The sequence below is a fragment of the Aythya fuligula genome, chromosome 15 (genome assembly GCF_009819795.1).
Source record: "Aythya fuligula isolate bAytFul2 chromosome 15, bAytFul2.pri, whole genome shotgun sequence".
NCBI classification, from domain to species: domain Eukaryota; kingdom Metazoa; phylum Chordata; class Aves; order Anseriformes; family Anatidae; genus Aythya; species Aythya fuligula.
Window position 1 is genome coordinate 14,845,547 of NC_045573.1, and position 20,875 is coordinate 14,866,421.

General features: G+C 35.7%; 1 protein-coding gene and 1 long non-coding RNA gene across 4 annotated transcripts in view; one reads left to right on the forward strand and one right to left on the reverse strand.

Moving 5' to 3' along the window:
- Positions 1-7,992, forward strand: part of LOC116495488 — a 34,543-nt gene extending 26,551 nt beyond the window's left edge. The window contains exon 3 of the long non-coding RNA XR_004253945.1: positions 5,890-7,992. This is a non-coding gene — a long non-coding RNA (uncharacterized LOC116495488). The remainder of the gene's footprint in view (positions 1-5,889) is intronic.
- Positions 1-20,875, reverse strand: part of RBFOX1 (RNA binding fox-1 homolog 1) — a 681,896-nt gene that overhangs the window by 415,036 nt on the left and 245,985 nt on the right. The gene's annotated exons all lie outside the window — the stretch shown is intronic.

Consider the following 20,875-nt stretch of genomic DNA (forward strand, 5'->3'; position numbering starts at 1 on the left):
GTTTTTGAAGCTTAAGTACATTAATACTTTTAAAGGTCTCATTGAGAGTTCAGCTCAGGGAGAAGCTTTCCTTTTTTTCCTATATTTTATATTAAGTCTTTGTTATATTTCTGAGTATCCCCCTACTAAGATATTGTTACATGTTCACAGCACACTTTAAGATATAAAGATATAACAATTTCAAGAACAGATTAAATGAACTCCTGTGACAACATCTAGTTCTAATCTAGTACAAAAACAGCTGAAGAAGATTTGATTCCAACGCTGCCGTCTTCATGTGCTGCTACGTCTACAAGAAACACTCTCAGAGTGGGAGAGTCGGTTGCTGAGCAAGACCTCGCTACCAATTAACATCAGATACGAGGCATCAGTTTGTGAGGTGACCACTCTACCAAAAGGAAGACGCTCCTCTAGAAAAGAGCACTTCGGCAGCACTGAAGTAGCCAGTTCCTAGCTTTCTTCCCAGCTCCCTGACTTCTAAAGCAACCTGCCATGGCAACCTCTTGGGCAAAACTTCAAGAGGCTTGCTCAAAAAGGCATTCAGTTGTTGAGCTGCCTATCTGGTGAGAGGTTTTTGTTTGTTTGTTTGTTGCTGTTAAAATCATTTTGGAATACATTAATCATTGTTACTGTCATAAACTTTGGAAATGTAATCGCTGTCATTTCTGTTAATAATACACACAGCAAACATAATTCACAAAACAAGAAATTAGATGCTGATTTTTTCTCTGGATAGTTTCAGATGTTCAGAGTACACTTTCTACAACTTTTCAGTTACAGAAGTTAAAACATGAAACTCCACCCATTTGTGTGAGACATTTTTTATACTGTCATGATGGCAAAAAGGGGGATTTCTCAGGCAAAGTAAAGTTACTTACAAAAGAATAAAACTGCCAGCTACTTTTTTCAACACAGAAAAATGAGTCCTGGTAAATAAATTACAAGGTAAACTTTCTCTCTATATAGCAGAAGTATTTCAATGAAGTCCCTGTACCAAACCACAAATGTAACAGGAACAAATGTGCTTTTGGTATGTTTCCTATAGTACTCTAGAAGGGGAAAAAGAGGTAAAGGAAATCAGCATAGGTCTATTTACAATCTTTCCCTAAAGAATAAAATTAAGTACAGCTAAAGTGTCCTGCAGACTAATGATCCCATTTTTCAAAGTTCATTCATTCACACCCTTTATAAATTACTTTAAAATTATATTAGATTGCATTATAAATGTGCTTACATTAAGTCTCAAGAATTAATTTTAGACCTGAATCTGCTCTAGATGCATCTATTCATGTTATAAGAAAAAACTGAAATAAGCATACAAACAAGTTTGAAATGACTTTGGGAGGTTTGCTTTTTGTTTTTACTGTTACTGTTTATGTTTTTTTTTTCTCTGTGTATGCCTCCACATCAGAGATTTTTAACTCCTATGTTCACACAAACAAATCTCTTCAACTAGTTGAAATGTGAATAGTCATACTTTTATGATCATTAAAACAAGTTTAAAATCAAAGCCTTCTACAGCTGCACTCTTGTTTGACTGCTTGGGTTAACATAACACTACAATTATCTGATTCAGCTTTGTCCTGAGCAGTTGTAACACAAGACAGAAACCACTTCTTTTATTTTCATAGACAGAAATGGACACACAATGAAATCATAGAATATCCGGAGTTTGAAGGGACCCATGAGGATCATGATGTGCAACTCCTGGCACCGCACAGGTCTACCTAAAAGTTTAGACCATGTGACTAAGTGCACAGTCCAAATGCTTTTTAAATTCAGTCAGGCTTGGTGCAGTGACTTGTTTAAAGTCATCTGCCAAACATAAGCACATAAGCCACACTTCAGGAATAGAACAAGATCCAGAATGATTTGTCTTTATAATATTTCAAATATATTTTATTTTAAAATATTTTATAATACTTGGCTCTGACATCACATGAGTTGCATAAATTTGCAGGATTCTGTCTTCAGACAGAAAGGTGACAAAGGTGATTAAAAGTAAGGAAATTTTTCTAGACAGAGACAAGCAGGAAGAGGAGAACACTTCAGCCTGGAAAAGAGATGCCTGGGAGTAGGTGTCTATAAAAAAGTAAACAAAATGGAGATGAAAAACTAGAATGTCTGATTCCTTTTCTCTTCCAAAAAATAAAACTATTAAAAAAGATAAATACATGGCAACAAATGAAAATCCTAGGTGTCAAGTTCATAAAAAAATATATGTATATATTCTTCATACGATGTGGAAATAAAGAGGCAGGTGCTGTAGATACAAAATACATGTATCTATATTAAAGAAAACCTTACAGAAGCTTATTCGACACACACATAACACCTTTGACACACACAGTTTCTGAACTGCAAATCCTGGAGGCTGGAAGAAAATTCTGGAGGAGCTTGCTTTGTTCTCCTCATCCACTGGAATGCACAGCTAAAGACGGTATCTTGGACTGATAGATAGCCAGTCTGACACTGAGAGCTGCTTTCATGTACACTAATAATATAAACATACAAGCTTCCAATAACATTTGATTTTTTTATTTTTTTTGGGGGGGGGAGAGGCGGAATTTGTGAAATGGAAGAAAGGCAACATTTGTGAAAAATAAAAACTGCATATCAAACCTCTGTACAGTGGAGTAAGAATTAGTTATTGGCTATTTAAGCAGACAACAGTTTTAATTAATCAGCTATAAGTCTATCTACTGCTGTTGTTATGAATGATTGAATCTTTAAACATCAAAGTGACTAATATCTGACACCACAGAGACCAGAACAGGAAGTATTATTTAGGACTGAAATGAACTATTTAGGAACAGTGGGAGAATACAATAAAGAGGCAGGGAAGACTGAATAAGATCAAATATGAATAAGTCAGGAAAGGGAGACTGCATCCAACTGCTACACCACATTTGCCAGGAAAACAAATAGAACAAAAATATCCTTTATTATTATTTTTAAAGAGCTTTTGTCGGAATGTGAGAGTTGTATTTTAAAATATATTTTGATTCATCCATGGTGTTCTGTGGTTCTGTGGTATCACCACATGCATGGTGTTCTGCTTTCTAAAAGAGATGGAGGTGATATGCGGGAGACACAGATGGTGGCAATTTCCTTTGCTCAAATTTCAGCAAATGATCAATTCCATACCATTTCATCCATTACAGAATATATTTCAGTGATGGCCTGTTCAGAGTGTGAACTTCCATACAGACAGCTTCCTTGTTACACAGCCTTCATACTGTAAACCTTCCAGAACAAAAGCAGCAAGGCTAAATTATAATGCATTATTGGGATGAAATAAGAAAAAAAATGAAACAAACCAAGCTTACCTTAATGAAAAAAAAATAATAATCCTGGTTTACAATGATGCCATCTATCTATCTGTCTACCTGTCTATGTATTTATCAATGCAAGTTTATTAAAATAGACCTGATATACCTGGGAAAGGCACGTTTGGGCACAAGCAGATTTCTGTGCAACTAACCAGTGCCACATTTGCATCTCCCGCCCACCCTGAGTGCCAGGTTAAGAGAAACATCCTGGCAGTACAGAGCACTTCAGGGAAAACATAAATAATGCATTTACAATATGGAAACCTGTACAGATAAACCAAAAGAACTGAAAGCCATAACATATTTAATTAATGATCAAGAGACCTTTCAATAAATCTTGAGTACATCCTGCAATTTTAAATACATAGCCTCTCAATCTTAAATTTACTTCATTGTATCTCTGAATTGTACCATACACAATGAACTATTTATTTCATTTACTTCAAAACTGCATGAAGAACTGGTCAATATGTTGAGTGTCACTATGTCAAGTTCTCACATACTACAGTTTAGTGGAAGAATGCCCAAAATATTGATTCTCTTTAAAGGATTTCATCAAGGAAAAACTTTTAAATACCTTGAATAGTTCAAGAACGTTTTATAAGACTGTTATCTTACAAAAACACTCATGCTGTTAGGCACCTGCATTTTAAACAAAAATGACCTTTTGGAAATCATCTGCAACCTGGTGTGATTCTCTTTTGAGTCCATGGACGTGAATAGAATGTTTTTAGAATTGAGATCTCTTTTAATGTGTTTATCAGTCATCCATTCCTCATAAGAACATGCAAAACCAGACATTACTGGACCACTGCATCACTGCATGTAGTTGGGAAGGTTTCCCTGTGTGGTTTCAGGCACTTCCAGGACATCAGATGCAAACATACATTTATATGTATAGACAGATGATCATGACAGCCTGTCCAAATCAAATCTTATAATTGTTACTGTTAATATAATGCCACACATCAATTTAATTAGTGGTTGTCACCATATACAAAAACACTACCAACACTTAAACCACCACACATAGTAGAGCGTAAACCCCTAGAAGAACTTGAAACAGGCCACCTCTGTGGATGCAATGGCCAGATGAAGAGAGCAACAGTAGCGCTCCAGTTGCTGAGCAATACCAACAGTCAAGCTGTGGAGTTACTTTTGCTTCCATGTTTTTTGTTTGTTTGTTTTTTAATGTTATTGCAAAGACAGGATTTAAGTTTGGGGTCAAAAAGAGTGAAGGTGATTGGGTTATTTATAGAAAGACACCTCCTATAATATAATCAGAAATAAAAATATTTTTTGTTACAGTGCAACATTCCAATACACTTGTTTTGCATTTATAACTGTTTAACTAAAATTCAGAATACTTTCAGGATTGAGATCATTTGAAATGGAACACAGTTCCAGGGACTGAAAAATAACTAGTGAACATCTGAAATCTTTTATATTTTAGATATTTTACCATAAACAAACATTTATGGTAAACGGATTTAGCTCAATTTCTGACAAAGTGTATAATAAAGCCATCCTGATCCCAGTGACCAGTCACACTAGAATTACATAGCTGTGGTTTTAGTGCAGCACAAGAGGCCTACTCTAAGAGTAGTTCCAGGAAAGGCCCTACCACATTTTTGTCTTTCTTCCTCCACCTCAAACCAAACAATGAAAATGTAATTACCTACATTTCAAAAATATGGCTGCTTTCATTAAGAAAGGATAGTTTAAAGTCATTACCTATATATGAACTGTGGAGCATGAGAGTCTTATGTGAGACTTGGTGCTGATCCCAGTCAGTGGTTTTACCACAATGTAGCTGCATAATTAGTAATTGCTTATTTATCAGCTTTAAGGTTGCATATTTCTTCTCATACATACATAAATTAAATAACGGAAAAAGCCACAGATTAATCACTAGTTATATTTCACTGGATACTGAGACAGACATTCATATTATTTCATATTATTTACAAAATCCATCTATCAGTGTTTTCTCTCATTAGATGCTCATCTGACTGTAGAAGTCTTCTCTTAAAAAATAAATGCCAGTTTTCTTTTCTTGATGTACTTTACAAAATGCTGTGCTACACAAGGAAATACACCACACACTGCCATCTGGTGTTTTTCATGTAGAAACAATCACTTTGCATTGTTTTATTACACGTTAGCTGGATTTTTTTATCATTTTATTGCCCTACCAAATTTAGAAGAAATAAGGTTTCCAGAGAACCACACTTTCTCCAAAGAGCTTTCATTTGGAGATAGTATGGACTTGTGCATAAATGTATAAATATGTTGCGTATTAATTTAAAATGGCTTCTCAGTACTTCATGTGAAAACCCAAAACACAAATGATGTCTATCTCCAGACACAATGTCTATCTCCAGAGCTCATAGTTCCATGAAGTAGTGCCTGAGGTACTCAGATGCAGTAATATAAAATACTAGTAAATGCATAAACACATAGGATAATTTAAACTGGAAGTGAGGTTTTTGGAGCCTTTGGTAGTGACTTACAACACCAACAAGAAGCTTTCAAACACCACTATTTCTTTTTCCAGGAGGAACTGGAGCCATCGTCCTCTTCCATGAGGAGCTTACATTTTCTTTGACTCCTGAAGCCCCCCAAATGTTGAAGAGTCTGACAAGCTGCTGCAGTGCTAAAAACTATAAGCCGTAGCCTTTTTGTACACACTGTTTCTAATACAAATGGGTAAAAAGTGTATGTGTCTAGGCATATGCAAATTTTTCCAGAACACAGAGCTCTGGGTTTCTCTTGGCTAGGTATGTGCCTTTGCATGCACAGAATTTTAATTTCACAGGGTTTTATTGCAACCATCAGTTACTGTGCTACAGCAGTAGCTAGAGGGACTGATTTATTCTCAAATGCCCTTGGCTTGGTATTGTATACCGACTAGTGCTGCTGTTATAAATATATCTTGGTGAAGAAATGTCTACAGCTCTGTGCATAATACTAAGCACAGTTAAGGTTTCAAGTGTCACAGACAAGAGGGTTTATTTCTGTTGGAAGAAACAGGCAATTATTATGGCCCATTGAGCTCAGATTAAGCATTTTCATCAAAAAAAAGGGGGGGGGGGGGGGGGAGAGAGCCTCATGCTGCAATCTTTGTAAAGCTGTAAATGCAAATGGGAACTATCTCATCTTCCATTAAAAAAATTATGCTTCTTCACTTCCATTTCATCTTACCCTCAAATTAGCAAAATATTCCAAAGGGGAGAATTTTACTGAGACAAAAAAAAATAGAAAATCTTCAAAAATAAAATAGAAACACTTTAAAAAGCACTGCTGTATTGAAACAGTTTGTAGACAATTATTTCTTTGTGCAGAATGGCTCTGTTAATCAATTGAGAATCCCCAAAGACCAGTTTTCATCTTTTCCTGTCTTTGGGCTGAAACACATTTTTTTCAGCAAAATTATATATAACACTTGACCAACAGTTACCTGGGAAACCTAGCTTGTTTTGGTGGTTTTGTTTGTAATAGTTATACTCCCAAAGTATGCTGCAAATAAAACCTGGCTTGTGTCTACTTCGCATCTACAGTATGTGACTATGCCTTGAATGCTAAGGCATTTGTGCCTTCCAGCTGGAAACTGCTTTGTAGTATAATTTAATATAAACTAATAATATAAATACTTTAATATAAAGTCTCTAAGAAAGTATTTTTTTCAAGTCCCGTTCTAGAAAAAATCTCACATGGTAGAAACCTCAAAACTGACTTCTGCACACATATGTTAAAGAACCCCATGAGAAACTTTATCTATGCTCCTTTTATACACAAGGCTACACCTGTTAAAGTGCCAATTATATATTCTAAGTGCATATGTCTTAATGTCTCAGAAAGACATTTCAAGGAAGAATATAGGATACACGACTGAAAATAAGGATATCACTGGAGACAGTCACAGGTTTTCAGACAATTACTCAAGCTAGTTATGTTACAAATTACTATTGTAGACATTGCCTATGAGTTATCAGTAAATATCTGGAAGGTTACCTGTACTTGCATATTGATAGAAATAAGTTCACTCAACCGCCCATGCTTGACAAATAATAAACTAACAAACAAATAACAACACCACACAGAACAACACCACCCACACGGCTTTTATCTGACAGGTACACATTATTAGCTGAAGAGGCCATTATAGAAGAAAACTGGTTTGAGAAACAAAATATTGCCAGGTTAGCAGGAAGCCAATGAATTGACAGATATCGAAACTTTTGTCTGTCCACTTTCTTGGACTTACTCTTTTTAATAACAACAAAATTACTTGTTATAGTGATATATAGCGAAAGGATATAGAAACAGAAAATAGGTTAATTTATTTGAAATTATCCAGAACATATTATGACATTCTGCACCATCAACCCAATAAATCAATTGTCAGCAACTTTATCTTTAAAACTTGTTTTATTAATCTGGAAATAGGAGTTTTTATTAACTGCAGTTAGCATTCAACACTTGGTTTTAAATAAGATTTAATTGAAAGTATCCTGCAGCAGCTTAATCTGGTTGGTCAAGATATATATTTTTTTATTATTATTATTTATTTTTTGTTGGTTTACCTGGTTACCAAGTATAGTCCATGCCTATATAGTTATGTTATACATATATTCTTGTAAATAAAACCTTTTTTTAATTATTTTTTTGATTTTTTTTTTAAAAAGTCAGTTTTCGTGTATCACTCTACATAAAGCTTGGAATGTTGGTGGATGACTTCATTATTTATGAAACATATCTGTGCTACTCAGAGAATTGCAAGGATATATATGGAAGATGCAAATTAATCACTAGAATCCACCATGATATTCAGTAGGAAGTAGGCATTTAAATGTCATTAATGTCTTTTAAATTACCCTTTCTGTTTTGTACATGACATGCAATGTTAAGCTCTGTGCTTGCAGAAAAAAAAAAAATCACAAATCAAAACACAAATATTGTACCCTTTGTCACATTTATCAGTTTGTTTTGTAATAAATTTCTTCAGTGGAGCAGAAGTTGCCTTTACTACACTAATTTATCAAACAGCAGATTCCTCAGGTGATGTTCTTTTCCTACAGCATATCAAAGGCAGGAATTATGCCTTCATGACGTTTAGAGAGAGCTTCACACCCTAACATTTATAAATAGCACCAATAACCAAAGTGGTTTTTGTTTTGTTTTGCTTTTTGAATGGTTTTGAATTAGTCCCATAGAGGATGTCTAGGAGTGGTCTCACTTTTCTCGCATGAGCATGACCTGTACTCTGCATTAGGACTCACAGTTCATTATCCAATCTATGCAAACAATTCTATTGTAGGTAGATTTTAATGAGCTTTAAGACCAATCATGTCAAAAGGAACATTTTTTTACTATCTTTTTTTTCAGTTCATGTAGCGTTGTTCAGTAGAATGGGAGGTTGTACAAACAGGCAGAATGTTTGGTGCCACAAACCAATCATTTCTCAAAGCTTTTGATACTGGTACAACATGCAAAAATCCCTATTTATTTCTGATTTTTGTAAGATTCTGTAAATCTTACATGCCAAAGCTCTTACAGCAGCAAAATTGCAGAGAAACTCTTCTGAGATGAGTTATTTTAAAGTTAGAAATTTAAACAAAGGTCAAAGTCTTGTGGCTACCAGTTGAAGAGTAACTCCAGTTCCCTGCACTTACAAAAACGATCACAGGTATCCAAACGACTCTCTTCAGTTCAGAGTACTAGAGGGATGTGGCATGGCACTGTAAACACTTCTTCTGCTTGTACCTAAGTGCTATTACATACTCAGCCGCAACAACTTAGTTGTCATTATGTCAGTAAGAGGCACTAATGCAAGTACAATAAGTAATGTTTTCTATTATTGTCTGCATTATTTAAATGTTATCAATTAATAGTAGCTCAACCTTTAACATTAATTTAAAAGTAAAAATACCAAGATAAATCACAGTGCCAAACACAGTACTATGGAACAAAATCCACCATGAGAACAAAGTGAATTACCTAATCATAACTTTGGTGATATTTATCCTCCAAAGCTAAATTAAGATATTCCATTTTGTTCATGCCTCTGTTCAATGTGGTAATACTGTAGACTTCTGCAAATCATGAACTTTTCTATGATTCCTAAAGTCCTGCCTCTGAGACTTGCTCTGCAGTACATGAACTTTACCTACCTTCTCCTTGGGAAAACCTTCAGCCTGATGAAGACGGCGCAAATTACCAGTGTCGGTGACCCCTCTGTTGCCTCTCCTCCACTCTGCTGGGGAAGCTCACTGGGTTGCATAGCATGCAATTGCAGTGCTTCACAGGAACCCTGCATCTGCAGGGCATGTTGGGCTCAACTAGCATATTCGAGGAGTCCTGCCAAGCTCTCTCCCAGCAAGCCATGGGGCAGAGCAGCACTTCAGGAACTTCCCCTCCCACCAGCACAGATTCAGCAGTTTCCTAAGTTCAAAACACAGATGCCAGTCTTCTTAACAGGCTTGTTGCACTGCAGCTGAATATAGCTCAATGTATGCTGGTCTGTTAGTCCCCAAAATATAGGCTTTGTAAAGGCATGATTTACAAATTATGCATTTATATTCATATACACATATGAATATATGAACTCTGAAACAACTTTGGAACAGTCCTTGGAAGGGCTTATTTAAAAGAGTCAAAACTCTCTTCCTCCATGGGGAAATATATCTTGTAGACCTTGAAAATATTTAACTTATATCCCAGTTTGTCCACAGCTAGCAAGTGAAAAAGCAAGGGACAAAAAGTTTCTCTCAGTCTTTACAGTATTGGCATCCTAAGTGGAAAGTGTTTTATTTTGCACAATATTCAAGTCCAATAGCTACGTAGGGAAGGCAAGGGCATAGTACCTTAATCTCCTTTCCTAAACAGCTTAACTAACTATAGGAGATGCAGTGTCTAGCATTCAATAATTATTCAGTGCTTTTACTTGTTCATTACAAGGAATGTCAATAAACCTTAATCAGCAATGTATTTTTAGTGACAGTGCTATAGCTTGCCTCAATGAAACCTTTTTTCCCCAAGAATTTGTAAAGTTTTCCTAAAGAAACCTTGACAATTTTGTAATGAAAGACATCTAGAGATTGTCATATAAGCACATCCATTAGGACAGTATATTCTTCTCTCTCAGGTTACCTTGGACAAGGAAGTCAAATTTAAAATGTTCTTTGCTTTTCTCTTAAGAAAATGAACAACTTTGGCAAAAATCACGTGCAGCTGGCAAAGTTAAACAACTTCTTTCACCTTTTAATGAGACTATAGTAATGGCCTTACTGCCCTAAAAATAGAAAAGTAGAAGGAAATATTTAAACTTATGTACAGGAATGAGCGTGCACACTCACCCATGCTCATTTTGCAAACTGTAAGTCATGTTCTTCAATGACCTCCATGATAACAAGCTTGAAATTGTAGCTTCAAGTCTCTATTGTATCTATACATTCTGGAGTAATTTTAATGACATATTGCATACAATCCTTATATATGGAAGTACTGATACCAACATTTCTTTAAAACTGTGATGAGCTACCGTGCTGACAGAGTTTCAGGTCACAGTTTACAAAAGGGCAACATCTTTTGCTATATATATATATATATGTGAAAGATCTTAATAACATATCTTTTTACAATAAAAAATAACCCCTGTTCTTCACCATACAGTTGTACATATCTTCTGCCATATCTTAACACAAATTGAAAGTCATCAAGGACAAAGAGTTCGATCTACAACTTCTCTCCTATCTTTCTATAGCTCTATATTCAGGGAGAAAACCTTTTCACCTAGATATATCTGTATCTATATGTTTTCATTGTAGCATGGGATAAAACAAATTACTATATTCATAACTAATTTCAACATCACGTAGTAATGTACATGGTTAATATAATAACTAAAGTGCACAATTCAAAAGGTACATTTCATTCTCATTTGCATGTAAGTAAAGCTCGCAGTGTGATGGTACAGCCTGTGTATTCAATAAAGTGTGGTTCTAGCCTCAAGCAAATTGTCATTTAACTCACTATTTCTCATTTACTTCATTTCCAATGTTCGTAACGATTCTTTGCTTCTTTTACACCTGAACAGATTTTGTAGAACTTACCTCATTACATTTTGCAGTGAGATAAATATGCAAAATTACTCAAAGTCATTGTGGCCTGCAGATTATTACTTCTTTCCTCACTTTTACTTCCAGAAATCTGATTTTTTTCATTTTTCTAGGCAAGTGTGCACCTAATGAGACTGGTTGAAGCATAAATTATTAAAGTAATTTTCTTTAGCAGTTTCTTGGTTTGGTCTTATCAGAATTACCAAAAAATTTCTGGCGCAACCCTGAGACCAGAACTCCCAGCTTACAGGAGCTCTTAACACACAGTGCACTGTTTTTGTTGTGGTTGTTTGTGCTGAAATTTGAAAATATTTATCTAGAGTATTTATTTATTTATTTTAGGATTGTTTATTCCCTGATCTTATTTCTTTGGTAAAACAAGACAGAAGGCTGTTCTTCAGAAACTACTCTCTTTCTATGCAGCAGCCAGCATCACATTATAACCAGCCCAGCCCTCTCCCCATTGGATTGTGAGCTCCCTGTATCCTGCTCTGATGCTTCCCCTCTTGCCCCACCTCAGCAGCGCTCCCAAGGCCCCAGAGTCCTTCCTCACACCCAGGGAGCCCTTAATTCCCTGTCCCTCTGGGCCCTGGAACAGCTGCCTGGCCAGAGGCAGCTGCCCTTCAGACTGGGACCTAAGGCTGTGCAAGGCTAGGAGCACTATAATACAGGTGGAAGCAAAGGTGAAGAGCAGTGCTTAGCAGCTTAAGAATTTAAGGGGGGAAAAAAGCAGAAAAAAATATTAAAAATGTGAAATGAAAAAAAATAAACTTGTGAGATAGGAATTCAACATCAAGCATCAGACAAGATGCTAGAAATCATGGCTGTTTGGTGAGCCCAGAAATGCTTGGCCTAATAGCTTGTTTGTCTGGGATATCAATTTTGTGATGATAACTACTTGCTTTCACCTCGTAACCATCAGTACTTTGCAGAGCTTCTCCACACACAGTAGGAAATGTCCACAACGAAGTGGCACAGCCCTTAACAGGAACTGCCCATGTGAACAGCGACCAAAGCATTTTTGTAGCCTTGGATTTCATCACAAGTTTCAAAATACCGTAAAACCCCAAATTATATACTATTGCTATGTAACTATCACACTACGTGCATATACCAAGAAGCAAAGTAAAACCACAACAGCAAGGTAAGTTCCACAACTGCAAGAGGATGCACATTACCAAAGCAGTACCAGGTGGTGGTGTTCACTGAACACCACTTCCTTTTAGCCAGTCAGCTATGATGCAAAACAACTACTTGGTTTATTCCTTTTTAACTGGAAGTATCACACAGAAAGCAGTTCCTCAAAGCTCCTCAAGGTTTGTGGTCCCCATGTGGGCAAATAAGAATGGGAAAAATTAAAAGAGCAGGAAAGCATGGTTCTGTATGGTTATATTGGATTAAACACAGTCTGGTCTAGTGAAATCAAGATCCAAACAAATTAATTACTTTTAAGTTATGCAGTCTTCAAGTTTAGCAAATTTTCAAGCCTAGGATTATTTTATAAGATGAATCAATTTTCTGTATTATATGATGTAAAAGCTATTCTATTCTGCTAACCACCGGAAACATTGAGATCAATTTGGAGAGAGCAAAACCATCAATTAGCTCACTTACTGAGAGAGGGTAAGCAGCAATTAGAAGGGTAGGTAATGCTTCTCTGGTTTAGGTTACTTATCTAGTTTTTAAGTATATCAAATCAATTGTTTGATTTCTAGTTCTGTGTAGAGACCTGAATTCTGGCCTGTTAGCCATATTTTGAGACAAGATTGTCTCTTACTACTTAGACAAAAATTCCTAACATGTCTCAAACAGTACATGCCATTAAGAACAATAATTATTTTCAATTGAAAGAAGATAATTTTGCTTTGAAAATAAATAAATAAATAAATAAAAATATTACCCAGGCTTAGTTACACTGTAATGTCAGCTATGGACATTGCTACTATCTAATGGCACTTTTAGTATCTAATGTCCATCACTACATAAAGAAGTAAATCTTGTAGCAACTAAGCCCCTCTAGTTCAAATACAGCCTTTGCCTTGCCTCTGCTTTGTAGCCTGGGGGCCTTCCGATTTGTAGTTTAGGAAGATTGTGGGCTAGTCCTGAAAGCCCAGGAACAATTAAGAAGTAGAGACCACAGAAGGGAAACACCTTGCTGTATCCAAACACCAAGCAGTACAAACAAAACTGAAAATAGGCAACATACAACATGGACTTTGGCCAAAATCAGCAAAGGTACAGAGAGGGCAGAAACCTGCAGTCACCAAGTAAGCAACCAAACAGGCATTGCTGCACACCTAGAGCTGGCTATGAGCAGGCCGACAAAGACACGTGGCTGCTAGAATTGACAAATCAAAAACAGCAGAAAATTCTGCAGTGTTCAACTTGATAATACCCTGACAGATACCAGGAGCTTTCTGTAAGCTCATTCCCCTCTCTTTCAGTTACTAAGACACTTAAAAGGTTGGTTTTTAAGGAGCTAAGCCTTCCACACCTCCAGTACAGGCCTCTGCCTAGATCTCCCAGAACACGCAGCGGGCAGGCAGCATCCCCCGCTGGAGAGCTCAAGTGATGGTGGTTCTGTGGCTCTAGAGGAAACCACAACGTTTCCATTTCTCAGATGGGTTTAAAAAAAAAAAAATCACTTTTGTTCTAAATAAAGACAAAATTTGTTTTGAAGTATAAGAATCTTCCATGAAATGGAATTGCCATTTACACCCTCCCTCCCCAACCGTTACTCTGTCTTGTCTGAATCTGGAATTCCCAACAGTGCGTAAATAGGACAGGGTATGGATCTAGACTGGCACATTAAGCATACTTTTTGCTCATTTGCTCATTGCATGTTTTTGCATATTCTGCATTCTAGTAAGGTGCAAGAATTTGTTAAAATTAATACAGAACATTCTTTAGTAAACAAAGCCAGACAAAATACATTGTGGAGACGTTTTTGTTGATGATTTATTTAGCTGTGTTGCTGTGTTTGTGTTTTGTTTTGTTTTGCAAAACCTTTCACTTGATTCCTGAAACACTGCAATTCTTATGTTTGCATTTAGCAGCCAGGACACTTGTGACTAAGAACAATGAAAAGAAAGAAAAACAACCTTTCATCTGCCCAGGTCAGGCATATAGCAGTAGTGAGATTCCTTCTACCTGAAGGGAAAAAACAAACAAACAAACAAACAAATCTTGATCTTATGAAAACAGCAATTTGCAGACATCTATTATAGAGCTTATCCCCCCCCACACACACACACACTTCCTGCATATTATACTTTTCTTCAGTTCTATTTGATTCTTACATCCATATCTACTGAGTAAGCAGGATTCTACCATATTTTATAGTGTGTGCACATGCATGTGTGTTTTGCATTCTAAGGTTTGTGCCAACATTGATTTTATTTCTATTTAGTATTTTATAGTTATTAGACTGCAATAACTTATTCTCAAGTCATGTCTGGATTTAAATATGCAAGCCAGGATGGAAAAGTAATGAATCTATAGCATGCCATAAATTGGAGTTATTAATGATTTACAGTGCATTGGAAGATAAGGAAGGTAACTGTATGCTTAGCCTACATGCCAACTCATCTACAAAAACAAAGGAGATGTTGCAAGACTGGAAACAGACATGCATTGCTGGTCTAGTCTCTCCTTGCACCTTACCAGCTGTTTTTTGTTTTTGTTTTTTCCTCTTTTTTATTTTATTTTATTTTATTTTTTTAATTTAGAGAGAACAGTGTTTGTTGCCACCATCTGTCTTTCAGAAAAGAAAATAAACACCAAAAAAAAAAATAAATATTTTGCTCAAAGTAAGTCAAAAGGATTAAAAAAAAAAAAAAAAAAAAAAAGGAAAAAAAATAATCCATAAGCATTATAATGGAAAAAAAAGATTGAGTGAAACATGAAGCAAGGAGTGAGTTCTGCCTTTTAAATAACTTTGCTATTGTTATTAAATATCCATCCCCATGAGACATAAGACAGACAAATTCTACATTTCACAGGAGGTTGGGTAGACTGGGGAAGGAGGATGAGAAACACTTGTTTTTACTTGATAGCTTTGGTTATTTAAGAAATATATCGATAGTCTATTTTTTTTTTTTTTTCTGAGAATAAGTTCCCCCTTTTACCTGGGTATTAAAACAAAATTCCTACAGATTTGATACATTCTTGCTCTACATGGGATGTTCGAACTTCAAAATGTGGATAGCCCAAAGCCCACATTACAGGAAAAAAGCTACTCTATGTAACTAGGTTATATAAAGTCTCTTTAAAGTTATATGATGTCTGGATGCACTTTCACTGCATTTTACTTCTTGCAGTACTAAATGATCAGATTGTAAAACCTGTTTATTTTTTCCTCTGTTGTTCAGAGGCAATGAAGAACACATGAATAGTACTTTGCCAGACAAATTAGAAATTCCCCTTCCTACACAGCCTTGGTAGTCAGCTGTTATAAAGCTAGAAATCCTCAGCTTTGATCAGGATAAAGTAGAAGAAATCTTTGTAAAACTGGGAAAAGTTTTGCTCAGCAAACTGCTAACATCCTGTGTCTTGCAATAGCTAAACTGATTTGATACGGAATTGAAAATAATGCATGCTAATGGAGCTGGAATGATTTTAAGCCCCATACTAGGTGCTTGAAGTTTCCTCTTTTTATTCCCCTTTATGAGCGCTGTCGACCTGAAAAAGCAGTCTAGTACATTCTCGGTACATTTAGAGTAATCATAATTGCTGATATGTGCTAGTGAGCTGAATTTATGGACTTTATGGGTTTATGGGCATTTACACACTTCGGAAGCCCACATCTGGGTCATTTGAGGAATTCCACCTGCATGTCTTCCATTAAAAGGAATAAAAATACTAAGCAAAGTTTTAAATATTCATATATTCTTGTTGACACTCTTGAGATGATTTCTTAGTGTTTACTGTACACATTTTAAAAAGCCCAAAGTTTCCCGTTACCACTAGTAAACCATAAAAAATACATATATGTAAAAAAAAATACTGTAAAAAAATGCAACAATTGAAAAAAATACAGTGTATACATTGTAATACCTTATTGTGATATACAATACTGGTGAATAAATATACCTAAACCATCTATACCAAATTTTAGGGACATCCCATAATAGGAATAAGTCATACAGAAGAGCTGTGATCACGTAAAATAATATCATGAGATTAAAAAAAAGCAAACCTTAAGTTTCAACATGAGAGTGATTCTGCTGCTTAAAAGTGAAAAATGCTGGACCAATAGTCAACTACCCTTCATAATGATACCCAGATGTATATGTCACTTGGTCTAGACAATAAAAGAAACAACACATTTTGATGATTGTTATTGCTCTTAAGATGTTCAGAAAGCTTTGTTTTCTTCTTTTCAGGACTCTACATTTATGACACGAATGTGGTAAACATAGGAGGGGAATACAAGAAGAAACATTCTGATTTCCCTTTAACAGCTTGGTCATGTTAATTGATCCCTGTACAGTCCTTCATTGCTAGACTATTTCAATTAACTCACTGATTCCTGTATTTGGATGATCTTGCCACTGCTAATTATAGATGAAACAATACCTTGGGGTATCCCTGGGGGAAAACATTAACCTCTCCTTTTCAAGTATTCACAAGTCTCCAAATACTTGCAAGTCTGTAAGACCTTTTTGGGTCACCCTCTTAATGCTAAGGTGTTTTGACTATTTATCTCAAGTAACAGCTCTAATCTGTAAAAGGGGGTGGGGGGGGGGGGAAATACATGAACTCTTTTAGCTAGGCTTCACAGAATTGTTCATAGCCGTTTGCAAGTATACTGGGTTTACTCAAAACTTGAAAAGAAACCCAGTAATTCTGTTCTCATGTTTCTTGTACAGATTTCCAGCAATTATAAAAACATAGTGCTCAGTTCTTTCATTCAAATAGGCTGTCTTGAAATTAATTGCTCCAGAAAGCAATAAGGTTTAGTAGATCTCATTTACTGTTTTAACATAACTTAAATACAGTTTTCATGTACGGAAGCAATTCCCTGGTGGTAAAAAGAAACAAAGACTCAGGAAAGGGTTTGTGCCACAGCAATTAAGTACCATCACAGAGTTTGGACTCTTCTTTTTTTAATTACTTTTATGAGGGGGAGGTGTAAAGTTCAGAGTTCATGTAATCAGAAATATGTTTAGAAGTTATATGCTTAGAAATTATACATCATACCATCAATTTCTCACTAGAAACTACTAGAAAGATTTGTTTAAAAGATATGTGTACATAAACCATTTTTCTGTTAGTCTTTTCACATAAACACATGAAAGACAAACATTTTGCTATCATATAAGTGATAACACCTCAAACATATTAGCGTCATGCTGCAGAAAGTACCATACACTGCTCAATGACACAAAGCTAGAGGAAAATAGGATTTGAACGCTGCTCTGATTTTAAAAACAATAGTGCAGTTTGTTTTGTGCTTTTTATTAGCCTTTTTAACAAAAAGTTCTGACAAAAATTATTCTTAAATCTTGCCTCCTTCCGGTGGAAGGAAGCAAATCAGGAGAAACTGATTTGAGCTGAAAAGAGTACAGTCTGCATTATGTTGGCTTGAATCATTCTTAAGATTACCAGAAAGTAGGAAATCAAAGAAATTAAGTTTAGACTGAAATAGAGCTTGGTCAATTCAACACAGTCCAGCTTTTATGAATGCACCTTTTAAAAGCGTATTCAGTTACCTTATATATTTGGACTTCATATTTGATATTTACAGTTTCCTGTTTAACTTCTGCAGCTTCACTCACCTTCCCCAGGTGGCCAACCTATGCAGCAGGATGCTGTATATTAGCCAACAAAATTAACAGTTTATTAATTAATTCATGATATAACGTCTAGATACAGAACTCCTAGCTCTTAATCAATTAAGGTAATTCTAACTCAGCTTTCTGAAGCGAAACTGAAACAAAATAAGGGACATACACTAGTGAGACCTCCCTTTTTCACAAGCAGATAGAACACAAAACCTTGATGATTTCTGTGGATGACATGCAGATTGATTCATTCCAATTCTAAAATAATTCTTGGAACCCTTTTATAAAACTACTGAGCTGACAAGTTCTTCAAGCTCAGCTGATGGCTGAACCTCGTCCTACCACAAGAGGCCACATGCAGCGTGGCTTACTAGAAACTCTAAGTCTTTCATGTCAGTTCCCTGAAGCAGCTTGAAAACTTACCTATTTCGACTTCGAAAAGGATTTACAATTCACTATCAATATAGTTTTTAATTACATTATTATAAGCCTTGAAATATCTGAAGCTTTTGGATAAATTATCTTCTCAATGTTATTTCTGCATTCCTATTGTAACTGTACAAATCAACTTTAGGTGTAATCAGCTTTAGAGGGAAAAATAAAAGTCCTGTGCAAACACTGGCTCATCAAGTTTCCTGACAATCCTGGCAAAATTACACTATGTTGAAAAAGAAATAGATGGTGTAAGCTGAAGACTTTGATTGCTAGCTTGTTCTTCTCTAGAGCATTAAACTGAGATGTCTAGACATCTATTGATCGCACTTGCCCATCCTTCTGAAATCTGGAGATGACAGTTCCACAGTCAGGGATACTTAAGCAAGATGTGCATGTAGGGTTTCTAATCTGTCATAGGAGTTGTAACCTGTTTACTTTAACACATAGGAATACGAATACTTTTGATTCTTTATTTGCTTAAACAATTGTGCCCAAGCTTCTCTGCATCAGCAACTTCTTGTTAAATAAGCAAAGCAGCCATAGCAAAGTTATTTTGTTAATGAAAAAACAAGGTTCCGTATTTCCATGTAGAAATGGTGAATACTGAAAAGTCTCAAGAGCAATACAATATCAAAACCTCATTCCAACTTACACAGAAATGTTTGTATTTGAGAAGTTGCAGTTTCAAATACTTAAAACAAGAAAATACCTACCCAGTATTGGAATTAGAGCAGCCAGTGATTTCCAGAAGGTAAAGTAGAATGATATCTAGATGGGTTTAGATGTTTCGATAGTGGTTGGGCAGGCATTTACCTTTCTGTAATTGCTCAAAACCACAACTAAACAGTCCTTTGTACCTGGAGCTTGAGCAGCTCTGAAACCAGTGGTTTTCTTTCCCACAAAAGACAAAATATAAAATAAAAATTGAGAAATACCATTGAGAAAGGATAAAATGAAAAACTGAAACAAAATAAACAAACAAAAAACACGCACAGAGTCCTGGCTTCACTGTTGCTCTAAATATTTTTGTATAGTTAAATTTAATAACAACATTAAAGTATCATCATTAAGTAATGCTAGAAAAATCAATACTTTAAGGAACTTAAAGTCTTTCAGCTATTATTAATGTGGCAAATGCTGTATTTTTGGAGAGAATTTTGTTTGATTGGCTGTTTTATTTAGGTAGATGGTGCCTGGTTCCTAACTTCAGCTGTAGGTCTGGTAGTAGTTATGTTACTACTTTCTAAAAAAATACTCCCCTCCAATCAACATAAAACACTGAGGAGACTAAAATTAGTACCCATAAACCACACAGAAGTTAAAATGTAATTCTTGAAGGGGCTGTTAAGTATATTATTTTTCCTCACCAGGTCTTTGAGCCTTCCTCAAGTCCAATTGATTGCCAGCATGGGAAACCAGAGGTTCTTAATTCAGCATATGGTCCTTTCTCCTTGCAACTGAGGGATCAGTTGATAAAATCAACTGATCAATCATCTGTTGTGTACCTAGCAAGGATTTCAGCATGTTTGCTTGACCATGGTTCAAAGTCAGTTCCTACTGCATTTATACTGATTTATCAATTGATAAAATTTTCACAGTTAACTAGGTATCTTGCACACATCTTAATATTCATAGTTTGCTTTGATTAAAATACAAAAAGTTTCACATTAATTAAAGATTTATTTTTCATAATGCAGACAAGCTGCAGGGTTTGAGTACTACTTAACTTAGTGTTTAATCACGAAAACTACTATAGCACTGGCTGACTGGGTTGGCTCAACTGCTGCCTGCTCAATTTTTCCCCATAACTGCAGGACATACTTTATTGTGACAGGGCCTGAACAGTGGAATTCCAATATGCTATACATCAGGTTCTCCATTATTGGATTAGCTAGATGTGGCATCATTACTGCTGCACTTTCATGCCTATCATTGATTACATCGTTCTTTCTATTTCACAATTAATGCAAGTCAGCTGGATTGATCAATCTTCTGATGAGTTTGGGCCACAGTCAATACATCCTTATGGCTCTGTGCTACTGAACTGTATGTTTTATAGCTGTGCATAAGGATTTGTCATTCTGGCTACAGATTTTCTTGTTTCTTAGATACTTCTGCTCCCACCTTGCTGCCTAACTCCCAAAGTGTTTATGAATTACTGATGTAACAAGAAAAAGGAAGAGAGCAAGAGAGTCACTAAATT